The sequence below is a fragment of the Achroia grisella genome, unplaced genomic scaffold (assembly GCF_030625045.1).
Source record: "Achroia grisella isolate CSIRO2021 unplaced genomic scaffold, CSIRO_AGI_Agris_v1 utg2904, whole genome shotgun sequence".
Lineage (NCBI taxonomy): Eukaryota > Metazoa > Arthropoda > Insecta > Lepidoptera > Pyralidae > Achroia > Achroia grisella.
In genome coordinates, this window is record NW_026712779.1 from 233,826 (window position 1) to 247,689 (window position 13,864).

Here is a 13,864-nt window from a genome sequence, read left to right on the forward strand (position 1 = left end):
AGGATCGGGCCCAGAACCGACCCCTGTGGAACACCGCGTTCCATTTCCCTCGGCACTACAACGCCGTTCCGCCCCGTGCATAGCACAGACCTGTCTTCGAGATAGGCCCCGATCACGTCCCGAATGTAGGGAGGCGCGCGATGGTATTTCAGCGCCTCCCTAATAGTCGCAAAGGGCAGGGTGTTGAAGGCGTTCCTTATATCCAACGAGACCGCCAACAACACCCCACCCTGGGACGTCGCCTCTTCCGAGAGGGAGCGCACACGCGAGATCGCGTCTATCGTCGAGCGCCCCTCTCGGAACCCGAACTGCTTCGGGCTGAGATCGGGACCTACCTGAGACAGGTGTTGGACGAGTCGGCCCGCCAAGATTCGCTCGAAGAGCTTGCCGATCTCGTCCAACAGTACTATGGGGCGGAACGCCGAGGGAACCACCGAACCTGCGGGGTGCTCCGCTTTGCGGAGCAGGACCACTCTACCCGCTTTCCACTGATTGGGAAACCGTCCCGACTCCAGACACGCGTTGAACAAGCGCCGGAGTCGGTCCCCTAGGGTGTTTAGGGCCAAGGCCAGGACGCGGCCGTGGATACCATCCGGACCCGGGGCGACATTCTTGCCCCGGAGTTTATCCACGGCCGCGGCGAACTCCTCCTCGGTGATGTTAGGAACCGCAGCAGCGCTGACGCCGCGGGCCTCTCCATCACTGCCACGCAGCATCATCGGAGGAGGTGTGAAGGGAGGCTGTCTCGGGAACAGCTCCTCCAACACCCCCTCCAACTGCTGCGACTGGAGACCCTCTGCCACGGGGGCGCCCAGGGGCGTAATTTGCCCCTGACGAACCTATAAGGGCGCCCCCATGGATCCCTGTCCAGGGTCTCCAGGAGTTCTTCCCTGGCTGTCTCCTTGGCCCTGCTGATGGACAGCTGCAGAGCTTTCTTCCTCTCTTTGTACTGCTCGTACAGCTGTGCTTCCTCGTCGACGTCGCGGCCCCGCCTGAGTCGGCGGTGCCTGGTGTACCGGCAGCGGGCGGCGGAGCACTCCTCCCTCAACGCCGCTATCTCCTCTGACCACCAGTACACCTGACGCCTAGGAGGTCGAGGGCCGGCTCGGGGCATCGCCGCGTCGCAAATGTGCGACAGAGCCTCACCGAACCAGCCCACCTCTTCGTCGACCTCCACAGGCCCCTCCGGTATGGGAACCCAGGCCTGGACGATGGAAGCCTCCATCAGCACGTCTTTATCTAGACGTTTCAACACCCATCGGGGGAGGTGTGGGACATTCCTCTCCTGGCGACCAGGGTGCGGAGCTACGGGTGAGGGGAGAACATCTATCCGAATATACCGATGATCGGATAGAGTCTCCACCTCATCCAACACCTGCCAGCTCCGCACCCTCTGTGCGATCGCTGGACTGCAGAGGGATACGCCGACATGCGACTCCCCCTGCTGTCTCACGCACGTGGCGGCCGACCCTCGGTTCAACACCACCAGGCCGGCCGCGGCCGCCCAGTCTTCCAGGACCCTGCCTCGAGAGTCGGTGATGGGGGAGCCCCATGCCGTGGATTTTGCATTGAAGTCCCCCATCACCATCATTGGACGGGCCGAGTATAGCTCCAGAGCGGCCCCCAGCCCGTCCATGAACTGCTCGAACTCGGCGAGAGTCCTGTTCGGAGAGAAGTATGTCCCGACAACGACGGTTTCCCCCCAACTCACTCCTATGTACCCCGCTCCGCCGAATAGGCGGCTGACGAGCGGGGTCGCGGGGTTGCCCGCGCCGACAATGGCCACCAGGCCAGAGGGGTCGCCGAACCAATGGTCGCGTTGTGGGACGCGATATGGTTCGGCGACCACTGCAACTCCCCACTGCACCGCGCTCTGCAGAAGCAGATCCTGGGCGCGCGCGCAGTGGTTGAGATTCCCCTGCAGGAGGCGATGGACTGCCATTATTAACCGGTGTCCATCACCTCAGCCTCTCCCCGGCGGCCATTGCCGCAGGCCGACGACAGTGCGGATCCTCTCGCTCTCTTGGACCGGGATTGGGGGCACTTTTTGGCCCCCACCCGGTGGTCGGCTGGGCGACCCGCCGCTGCGCAAACCACGCAGTGTGGGGCCGCCGAACATCCGGCCGCGTTGTGGCCGGGAACCCCACACCGGTAGCACAAGCCACTCCGGTCCTCCGCGTGCGAGCACCAGGCCACCACGTGCCCGCTCTCGAGGCATTTGTAACACCGGAGTGGCTTCTGCCGCAGCAGCTCCACAGCGGCCGAGACCCAGCCGATCCGGATCCGCCCTGCCGTCGTCACCTTCTTAACCGCGGCCAATAGGGCCCGCACCCAGCAGGTGCCCAGGCCCGACGCGCCGCGCCGAATCTCCCCGACGTTGACGGCGTCCGCCATGCACTCGCCGTGTTGCGCCACGGCGGCCCAGTGGCAGCGGTTTTGAACCGGCTGTTTATGCCCAAGGAGGCGAGGTCAATTTTCTCCCTCGCCTCCTTGAGGACCTTTGAATAGGTCATTCCCGCCGCTTCCGCCTCCGGACATAAGGAGACTACCACGGCCGCCGAGCGGGGTGCGCGCAGTTTGGATGGTGACGACTGGGCCGGCTTACCCTTCTTTCCCTGAGAGGGGGCCCCAGAACTCCTTTGAGTACTCTGGGTACTTTGAGTCTGCCTCTCAGGGACGTTGCGGTTTTTGCCGCCCCGTCTCACCACCGTGTTCCATCCATCGTGCGCGCGTCCTGCGCCCGACGGCCCCGTCTGTTGGTTGCCCGGAGCAGGTCGGCTAGCGGGTTGACCCGCTGGAAGCGGCGGGAATTCGGCGCCTCGTGACCCCCGTAGATGAGGGGCGTCCCTGAATCCCGGTCCCCCTGCGCCGGGGATCCGGGATAGGATGTCATACTGCCCGTCGCTTTGCAGCGGCGGGCGGTGCTCAGGGCGGATTGAGGCCGCCGGGGAGTTGAGGCCCAGGGCAGCCTTGATCTCCTGGATGCCCTTCTCAATTCGTTCCCCTATCCGGGCCTCTATCATGACCTCGGTCGCCCTCATCATGTCTGCCCTGAGGATCTCGGTGTCGCTCGGGGCAGGGGCCAGGCCAAAAGCGCTCCCCACTGCCGGTCCCTTTGGAGTCGGGGAAGGAGTCGACGAAGTCCGTGGCCCCGACTAGACCACTTCGGCGAGCTGGCGAACCTGCTCCTGGAGCTGCCGGATTTGGCCTTGGAGCTCCTTATTTTGTTTGCGAAGCTCCTTGGCCTCCGCCTCCATCTTCTGCTGAACGGCAGCCAACGAGGAAAAGTCGCCAGCCACGGCGGAGTTCGGGTCTAAGGCCTCCGTCAACGCCATGACGGCCCCGATCTCCTCCGTCATCGCCTTCTGGTCGGTACCCTTCAGGTTCCCGCACCTCTTGACCCTGTTAATAACCAGCGACAACCGTTGCCTGGCATCTGACGAGAAGGCGGCCACCGAGATTGGGTCACTTTTTGGGGCCTTCTTCCCCGAGGATACCTCCTGTGGACGGGCGAAAACGATGTCGTCATCTGCCTGTCGGGACTCTGTCGACGTCGTTGGCCTCTTCTCACCCTGGTCCGCACGGAAGCGGAGCAACGCTCCCGCCGGAGACGGCGGGCAGGGTATTTTGGATGGGCGGACACCTCCGCCCACCGCCCCGGAGGGAGGGGACCCATTGTCACGTGGCCGTTTAGAAACGGCCGCCTTCATTAGGCCGTCCTCGCTGGAGACCAGGCAGCCCGACAACTCGTCCTCCATCAGCATGGAATGCGTCGAGCGCGTCGATCGCGTCGACGATGCCGATGAGGGACGAGACGCCCGCGACCTGGCCCGCGAGACGGACCGCGATCTCGCCGAACGGACCGTGTCGGCGTCCTCCAGCGTTATTGAGTCCGACATGGACCAAAACGCGAGGTCCCTGGGCAGGGACAGACACTCCTCGTCCCCCCGGCGGGGGACGGGAAAAGGAAGGGGCTGTTACGATCAGCCAACTCCCTTAACCCAACGGCAACAGCGGTGCCACGCCCGACCTAAGTCGGGCGGGTACTGTGGGGACTAGTGCCTCCACGAGCTGCTCCAGGGTTTACCTGGAGCGGACCGGAGAAACTCCACCACACAAAAAAAAAAACACCTCTGCACAACACAATAAAAGAATCAACAGAACTAATCTAACTAACCTACTTAACCTAACTAACCTACTTAAACCTAACTAAGATAACTAACGTAACTAACCTAACTAAATAACTAAAAATACCATTAATAAACGAAGAAAGAAACAATAAAATGTGGCAAAAACTCCATATGCAGCGATCCTCACTTTACGTAAACCTAACATTACTGTGAATAACTCGTCGACCCAGCTATGCCCTTTAGAACTAAGGCGTGCTGTAAGAGAAGTTTTAAGCGACTTATGCCATCTCTCTACCATCCCATTGCTCTGTGGATGATAAGGAGTAGTACGTTCCCTTTTAATACCTAACAATTTCATAAGCTCTGTAAATAATGTACTTTCGAACTGACGACCCTGGTCACTGGTAAGCTTAATTGGACAACGAAACGAGCGATCCAGTGGTCATAAACGTTTTTAGTGACCGTTTCAGCGATCATATCTTTAATTGGTATAGCTTCCGGCCATTTAGTAAATCGATCTATCATTGTTAAACAATATCTATAACCTTCGTCGGTTATCGGCAAAGGACCTATAAGATCTACATGAATATGTTCTAATCGATTACAAGTATAAAAATTACATAATCATGCTATCGTATGACGACCTATCTTCGATTTATGACAATGAATGCAGATCTTAGCCCATAAGTTAATGTCGCGATTCATACTAGCCCATAAATATCTCTTAGTCACCTTTTTTCGTGACGTACGAATACCTGTTAGTTTATTAGTTCACACCGGCAGCTATATTTCTTTCACCCACATTTTCACTTTATAATTCTCTAAAAGTAACAATCACTTTTCACTATGGATCACCTACTACTACTTCGCAAGAATATGGACGACCTCACTCAGCTGTTTTCCACCAAACTAGCATCATTTGAAGATGATTTGAATGCCCGCAGCTCATCAACTGATATTGCATCATTGTCAAGTGAGTTTCACACTTTTAAAAGTCTTATTTGGAAAACCGTGTCCAGTTTAAAGGCTCAGATGGAACTTGTCATGATGACTCTTGACGATTCTGAAATGAGATCCAGATCTAATATCTTATTGCTTCATAGTGTAGTCGAGGCAGATGATGAGAACATCTCAGAATACCTCCAAAGTTTATGTAAGCACAAACTTCAGCTGAACACTATATCTTCGGCATCATTTGGTAGCTGCATGCGTCTAGGCAAGAAGGTACAAGACAAACACCAACCAATCCTTGTGCGGTTTAATAACAATTCTGACCGTTCTCAAGTTTGGTCCGCTAAAAAGTGTCTTTGTGGCAGTGGTTTGACGCTATCAGAATTTTTAACAAGTACACGACATGCTGTGTTCTTGGAGGCTCGCAAGACCCTAGGAATCAAAGGCTGCTGGACTGGAAATGGCGAAGTCATAGTGGTGTGCCCAGATGGCTCACGCAAGAAGATCACTACAATGGAGGAATTCAGTTCTATTAAAGCTCTTTTTGGTGAGACGGAGTCAATCACAGGAAGCCACGGAGCGAAGACCAAGTTTGCGAGTGCCTCATATACACGAATTGGAAACAAGCCACCTCAAACCAGATCCCGTGCCCAGAGCAAGCCAATACATGGTGGTAAATAACACCTGTTGGCACTGTTTTTCATATTTCATAATTATTATTTTTATTTGAATGCTCAATTGTAGACGCCGTAACTTATATATTTGTAGTTTTCTACATCTTAAAAAAGTTTTTGAGCAGCGTTTTCACACTTGCGGGTAATTGTAATGTTAATTTTCTTTGTATGTGGTTTCTATAATTGGTGAGTTATTTTTTGTAGCCGTCATAATTTGTTTACATCTTATTTTACCGTAATGACAAGTGACAATGTTTTATCAGCTTTAAATAATCTATACATAATTTTACGATCTTGGAAGCATACTAACTATTTTATTAAAACAATCGTCACTTATGAGCACTTAATTTTAATTCTTCAATATTAGTACTTTTACTTTCATATTAATAATGGTTGTATTTATTCTAGTAGTGTTTGTCACTGCACAACTGCTATTGTAGTAGGTAGTTAGATTGGATTTTTTTTTTACTTTTTTCTTATATTCATGCTCTTCATATCCATACATGTATGATCGGTTTCGCCTTTTTAACTTTATTCAGCTGCCGGCGAGTGGACTGATGCGGAATTTATTATATTAGTTGTATAATTTGATATATTTTGTTTTTGTATATATTTATTAGTTTTATATGTATATTTGTAGTCATGTCACATACACTAAATAGCGAATCGGATAACGAATATTTCTCTCTCTCTTCTTCAACACACAGTTTTTCCAGCGCAAAGGATGATTGTCTCAGTCTTCTCCTAATCTTAATGGCCCGGAACATTTATTTATCAAAATTTCTTTACATCACACTAAAGTTCTGTTGGGTGTTTACTATAGCCCATCCTTACATGTCAATTATTTTGATTCTTTTGATAACATTATTTCAGAACTTAGATCCAATTTTGATCATCTTATTATTATGGGTTATTTCAACACATGCCTCATCAAAATGACTGCCGTTCGAAAATGCTGCTATCTCTACTCCACTCTCTTAATCTTAATTTACTCCCTCTCCTTCCTACTCACTTTCCACACAACGGCCCACCTTCCCTTCTTGATCTTATTATTACATCTTCTCCTGACCTAGTTCAATCCCATGGTCAGTTTTGTGCTGTCGCTTTCTCGAGTCATGATCTTATTTACGCATCCTTTAAACTCCGTACTCCTAAACGCCGTCATAGGGTCGTTTTGCGTCGCAATTTCGATGCTGTAAACATTGAGGCCTTGCAGAACGATCTTCGTCTTGCAGACTGGAGTCCCATCTTCACAGCAAGCGATGTCGACTCTAAAGTGGCTGCATTTGAACACTTGATTCTAAGTATTTATGACAAGCATGCTCCTGTACAACAAGTGCGCCTTAAACATAGTCCTGCTCCGTGGCTAACGATGGATCTGAAAGCTCTCATGAGCAGACGGGATAGAGCCAAAATCAGGTTGCGCCGTAGTTCTACCGACAGTGATCGCCAAAGCTATATAACCTTACGTAATAGGTGCAATAAGTTGTGTCGGCAGGCTAGGCGCAGGCATATCCACTCCAATATTGAAAACTGCCCTCCCGGTAGGCTCTGGAATTACTTGCGTACTATCTGCATCAGGAAGCGTCAGTGTGGTATCAACTTTCCCAATCTTAATGAGATCAACCTGTCATTTGTTTCTCCTCCTGTAAATCTAAATCCCATAATTAAACTGACTTTCCTCATTCACATGATGACCCATTCACTTTGGGGGAAATATCTGTCGATGATCTCATAAAGATTCTAAGTTCTATCAAGTCTAGAGCTCTCGGCAGTGACGGTATCGGATTGGATATGATTGATCTTAATAAGAACTTGCTAGCACCTCTTATTGTGGACATACTGAACTGTTCCTTACCCACCGCCACCTTTCCTTCTTCATGGAAGGATGGTCACGTAATTCCCCTTCCTAAGACATCCCATCCAGCTTCTATATCCGATTTTCGTCCTATATCTATTCTCCCATTCCTCTCCAAAATTCTTGAACACTTTGTTCTTCTGCGACTGTCTGAGTTTGTTGACAATATTAACTTTTTGAGGCGCTACCAATCCGGGTTCCGGCATGCTCACAGCACTGTTACTGCACTTGTCAAGATCACTGATGATATGAGGCATAGTATCGAAAATAAAGATTTAACAGTTCTTGTTCTACTCGACTTCACTAGTGCCTTTAACTCAGTTGATTTTGACCTACTGCTTGCTATCCTCCGTTCATTGAATTTTTCATCTCCTGCTCTTTCTTGGTTCAGATCTTACCTGTTTGACCGGCGTCAGCTGGTGAAGGTAGACGATTCCTGCTCAGACTGGGCTGATGTTCGGGCAGGTGTCCCACAGGGTGCAGTATTATCACCTATTCTTTTCGCTCTTTTCATTAACAGTATCACGGCTTCTCTCTCCTCTTCTTTTCATTTATATGCCGATGACCTTCAGTTATATGCCGCTGCTCCTGTTGACAATATAGCTCATGCAATCAATTGTATTAATGATGATCTATGCTCTATCGCTGCCTGGTCTAAAAATTTCGGTCTTTTAATCAATGCAGCGAAGTCGCAAGCTATTATTGTCGGCAGTCACCACTTCATCTCAAGTTTGCGATCTGTGCATGTTCCTAATATTGTCTTCGACGGCAACCATATTCCTTTCTCTTGCACCGTCAAGAATCTGGGAATAATCATGGATCAGACTTTAACTTGGGGGCCTCACATAGGTGAGATAAGCCGTAGATTATTTTCATCTCTCCACTCTCTCAGACGCCTGCAGTTTTTTCTGCCTTTGGGCACTAAATTGTTGCTGGCTCGATCTCTCCTTCTTCCCTTGTTGGATTATGCCGATAGTGCCTTTCTGGACCCATCTGAGGAGTTACTGGACAAGCTGGAACGACTCCAAAATCTATGCATCAGGTTTATTTTTGGACTGCGTAAGTTTGATCATGTCTCGGCCTACCGCGAGCAGCTCAACTGGCTTCCTATCCGTGTTCGTCGAAATATTCATATCCTTACCCTTTTGTTCCAAATCCTTTTTAACCCCTGTTCGCCCTCTTACCTGCAAGAGAGATTCCGGTTTCGAACCGGTGAGCATATACGCTCTTGTCAAGAGTTACTACTTACAATTCCTTCTCATACTAGTCACCGGTACACTAAATCTTTTACTGTTCAAGCTGCCCGACTATATGAATAGAATAGAATAGAATAGAAAATCATTTATTCAAATAAACTTACATTGAAGCACTTTTGAATAGTCATTACATTTTTTAATCTACCGCTCGTTCGGAAAGCTGTCTCATCACAAGAAGAACGAGCAAGAAACTTGCGTGTTGCTCTTTTAAATAATTTTATTATTACTTTACATTTTTAAGTTTAAGTGTGTGAATACAAACCACCAATTAGCACTAATTCTATTAAATACTCAAATAGAAAAAATATTGAATATATAACCAACAATTAATAAGAGGAAATCAGTCATAGTGATTAGAGCAGAACAGTCTCTACAATCAGCACCCGTTCACGAGTATGACGGATGAGCCAGCCATCACTGTGCTCGACCATATCTTAGGGAGCCCACTGACCCGGCCCACCACGCCGCCACAAGTCTGGACATTTTAGTGAGCATGACTACTCAAAACACTAGACTATGTCAAAGCTACTCACAATTGCTATCTGATAGTTATAGTATTCACATTTTACATAAGAATGCATGCGGCAATCAATACAAAAACCGCTACGCTTTCATATTTCTAAAATCAATCAATTAAATCAAGAAAGCAATGAGAAAATTAAATTATAACGTTGTATGCTAATAAACTAATTATTTACTTGATATGTTGTCATCTATGAATTCTTCTATCCTGTAATAGGCTTTCTTACATAAAAATTGTTTAATATAAGATTTGAATTGCCTCTCTGTCAGATTTAATGCAGATTCTGGCAGTTTATTATAAAATCTTACGCAATTACCATAGAATGAGTTACTAATTTTGTGCAGACGGCATTTAGGTAAAATTAGCTTATTTATATTGCGTAAGTTTCTACTTGTACAGTCTTTGAGTTTTTTAAAACTCTCTAAGTTCTTCCGTGCATACATGATATTTTCATAAATGTATTGTGAAGTGACGGTGAGGATATTTGATTCTTTAAAGCACTGACGTAATGACTCTCTTGAACCCATAGCATAAATAAAACGTATGGCTCTCTGTTGTAAAACAATAAAACAAATATAGTATTTATATCGGCTGCTTTACCCCACAGCAGTATGCCATAAGACATTATGCTATGGAAATAACTAAAATATACAAGTTTAGCCGTCGCCACGTCTGTTAATTGCCTAATTCTTCTAATTGCATATGCAGCAGAACTGAGTCTACTGTCCAATTCTGAAGTATGGGGCCCCCATTGTAATTTCGAGTCCACTGTTATACCTAAAAAAACTGTATCATTAACAAAATTTACTATTTCGTCATTAAGCAATAACTGTGTATTTATTAGTCTTACATTAGGAAGTGTAAATTTTATACACTTTGTTTTGCTGGAATTTAATAATAGGTTATTACATGTGAACCAATTTAATATTGCAGACATAGCACAATTTACATCGTCTAATTGATTTCTTTGACGTCCAATTTTAAACACTAACAAAGTATCAGCCGCAAACAGCACTATATCTGCAATTTTCTCTACCATAAAGGGAAGGTCATTTATGTAGATTAAAAAGAGAAAGGGGCCTAAGATTGACCCTTGTGGAAAGCCCATCTTAATATTAGCTCCCTTAGATTTTACACCGTCAATATCTACAGTTTGGACCCTATCCTCTAAATAAGTTTTCATTAATTTTAGATCATTATCTCTTATACCATAATGTTCGAGCTTGTACAAAAGCGTTTTATGATCCACGCAATCAAATGCCTTTGATAGGTCACAAAAAACTCCGAGTGCATCCTGTGACTTCTCCCAAGATTCGAAAATATGTGTTATTAGCGCTACACCTGCGTCAGTGATAGACTTGCCGGCGGTGAAGGCATATTGCTGACTGTGAAGCCGTCAAGTCAGTCAGTCCGTTAACCCTGAAGTGTTGTAACATTTGATTTAACATTTTCTTTTCAAACACCTTACTTAGAACTGGCAAAATAGATATAGGTCTATAGTTCCCTGGCTCAAATTTATCTCCTGATTTATATAGTGGGATTAATTTGCTAAATTTCATGAATTGTGGAAAAACGCCATTATCAATACATTTATTAAAAATAGTGGCTAGATATGGAGCAACAATATCTATGAAAGAACTAACTACTTTTACAGACAGGCCCCAAAGGTCTTCCGTATTTTTTAAATTTAGCTGTTTGAATATTTTTATGATATGAAAGGTACTGTAAAGGACTAACATGTGAAAATTTGAATCTTAAAGAACAACAACCGATATTAGTCTCTAGTAATGTTTTTGCTCGAGATGACGTTTTTGCTCGAGATAACGTTTTTGCTCGAGATAACGTTTTTGCACCGAGATAACGTTTTTGCAACCTGCGGGGTGCTCCGCTTTGCGGAGCACCCCGCAGGTTCGGTGGTTCCCTCGGCGTTCCGCCCCATAGTGCTGTTGGACGAGATCGGCAAGCTCTTCGAGAGAATCTTGGCGGGCCGACTCGTCCAACACCTGTCTCAGGTAGGTCCCGATCTCGAAGACAGGTCTGTGCTCTGCACGGGGCGGAACGGCGTTGGAGTGTCGAGGGAAATGCAACGCGGTGTTCCACAGGGATCGGTTCTGGGCCCGATCCTGTGGAACATCGGGTATGATTGGAACCTGCGGGGCGCCCTTTTAACGGGCACTGACCTCGTGTGTTACGCGGATGACACCTTGGTCACTGCCCGGGGGCGGGACCTACGGGAGGCTACCCGCTTTGCCACGGCAAGCGTGGCACTGGTCGTCGGCCGAATAAGGAGGCTCCAGGTGGCGCTGGAGAAGACCGAAGTCCTATGTTTTCATGGGCCTCGGCGCGCGCCACCTCCGGATGCCCAGCTGGTCGTCAGTGGCCAGAGGGTGGGGGTCAAGCCCTGTATTAGGTATTTGGGGCTTGACCTGGACAGTCGTTGGAGCGTCCGCGCTCATTTCCGGAACCTGGTCCCTCGCCTTATGGCAGCCGCCGGCGCTCTTAGCTGGCTGCTGCCAAACGTGAGGGGCCCGGGAGAAGGTTCCCGCCGCCTATACCTCGGCGTGGTGCGGTCCATGGCCCTGTACGGGGCCCCCATCTGGGTGGGGGCCCTAGTTAGGGAAAATGTGGCCTTTTCTTTTTTTTATCGTGTGGAAAATCTTCAAAAGACCGTCACCCCGCCGGAAGGAGGGCGGGGCGGTGCGTGAGATTTGTACTCACCAAAAACCACACGGTGTACCTACGAGCGCCTATGCCGGAGCCAGGGGATTCGCAAGTGCATTCTACCCCAGCTCCGACGGCGACGGCCCGCCCTGTAGATGTTGTAGGGCAGGCCCCATCTCGTTATGTGGTTAGGGCGACCTATTTCGCCCTACTCCATTGTGGAGGCGTGTGGGTACACGCGCACACCTCCGGGGCCTTTGGATTGGGGGGACTGCCTCCCTCAAGGCAGTCACCCCGGCCCCAGTGGGGGATAGAGGGGGGCGGAGTTGAGTACGCCCCCTTTTCTAGGCCTGGCTCTTCTGCGGCGGAGGGAAGCGGGACGAGTCCACTCCTGCTCCCTTTCCGCCGCCTCCTTCCGCGAGATAACTTTCTCGCAGAAGGAGCTCACCGCCAGCCACGATCTCTCGCTACTGATCATCCTCCGAACTAAATTCGGCAGCGAGAGATCGTCCCCCACTATTCGTGTGAGGACACGGCGCTCACTCTCGAACGCTGGACATATTTCCAGCGTGTGTTGCGCCGTGTCCTCCACACCTCCGCATTCGTGGCAGCCGGTCGTCGGCTCCTTCCTCGCCACATGATACAGATACCGCCCGAAGCATCCGTGCCCGGACAGTATCTGCGTCATGCGGTACGTCAGTGGCCATCGCCTACTCATCCACCTTTTGAGGATGGGACGGACAGCCTCGACGGTCCTCAGGCCGGCCGATGGACTGGCCAGCCTTTCTCTCCACCTGATCCTGAGGATCCGCCGAAAGTCGGACCTCCGCGCTCCAATCTCGTGGCCAGCGGGTGCCTCCCCATGGAACGTCGCTCCGCGCGCCAGTGATACACTGACGCGTGGAGCTCCGCTACCAAGTCCCACGGAGGAGACCCCGCCAGCAGACCCGCCGCTTCCCCGGTTATGGTGCGGTAGCCTCTTATGGCCCGTATGGCCATGACCCTGTGTGGCCTGTTGAGGCAGGCCACATTTTCCCTACCTAGGGCCCCCACCCAGATGGGGGCCCCGTACAGGGCCATGGACCGCACCACGCCGAGGTATAGGCGGCGGGAACCTTCTCCCGGGCCCCTCACATTTGGCAGCAGCCAGCTAAGAGCGCCGGCGGCTGCCATGAGGCGAGGGACCAGGTTCCGGAAGTGAACGCGGAAGCTCCAACGACTGTCCAGGTCAAGCCCCAAGTATCGAATACAGGGCTTGACCCCCACCCTCTGGCCACTGACGACCAGCTGGGCATCCGGAGGTGGCGCACGCCGAGGCCCATGAAAACACAGGACCTCGGTCTTCTCCAACGCCACCTGGAGCCCAAGCCTTCTTATACGACCGACGACCAGCGCCACGCATGCCGTGGCAAAGCGGGTAGCCTCCAGTAGGTCCCGCCCCCGGGCAGTGACCAAGGTGTCATCCGCGTAACACACGAGGTCAGTGCCCGTTAAAAGGGCGCCCCGCAGGTTCCAATCATACCCGATGTTCCACAGGATCGGGCCCAGAACCGACCCCTGTGGAACACCGCGTTGCATTTCCCTCGGCACTACAACGCCGTTCCGCCCCGTGCATAGCACAGACCTGTCTTCGAGATAGGCCCCGATCACGTCCCGAATATAGGGAGGTGCGCGATGGTACTTCAGCGCCTCCCTAATAGTCGCAAAGGGCAGGGTGTTGAAGGCGAGGGAAAATGTGGCCTGCCTTAACAGGCCACACAGGGCCATGGCCATCAGGGCCATCAGACGCTACCGCACCATATCCGGGGAAG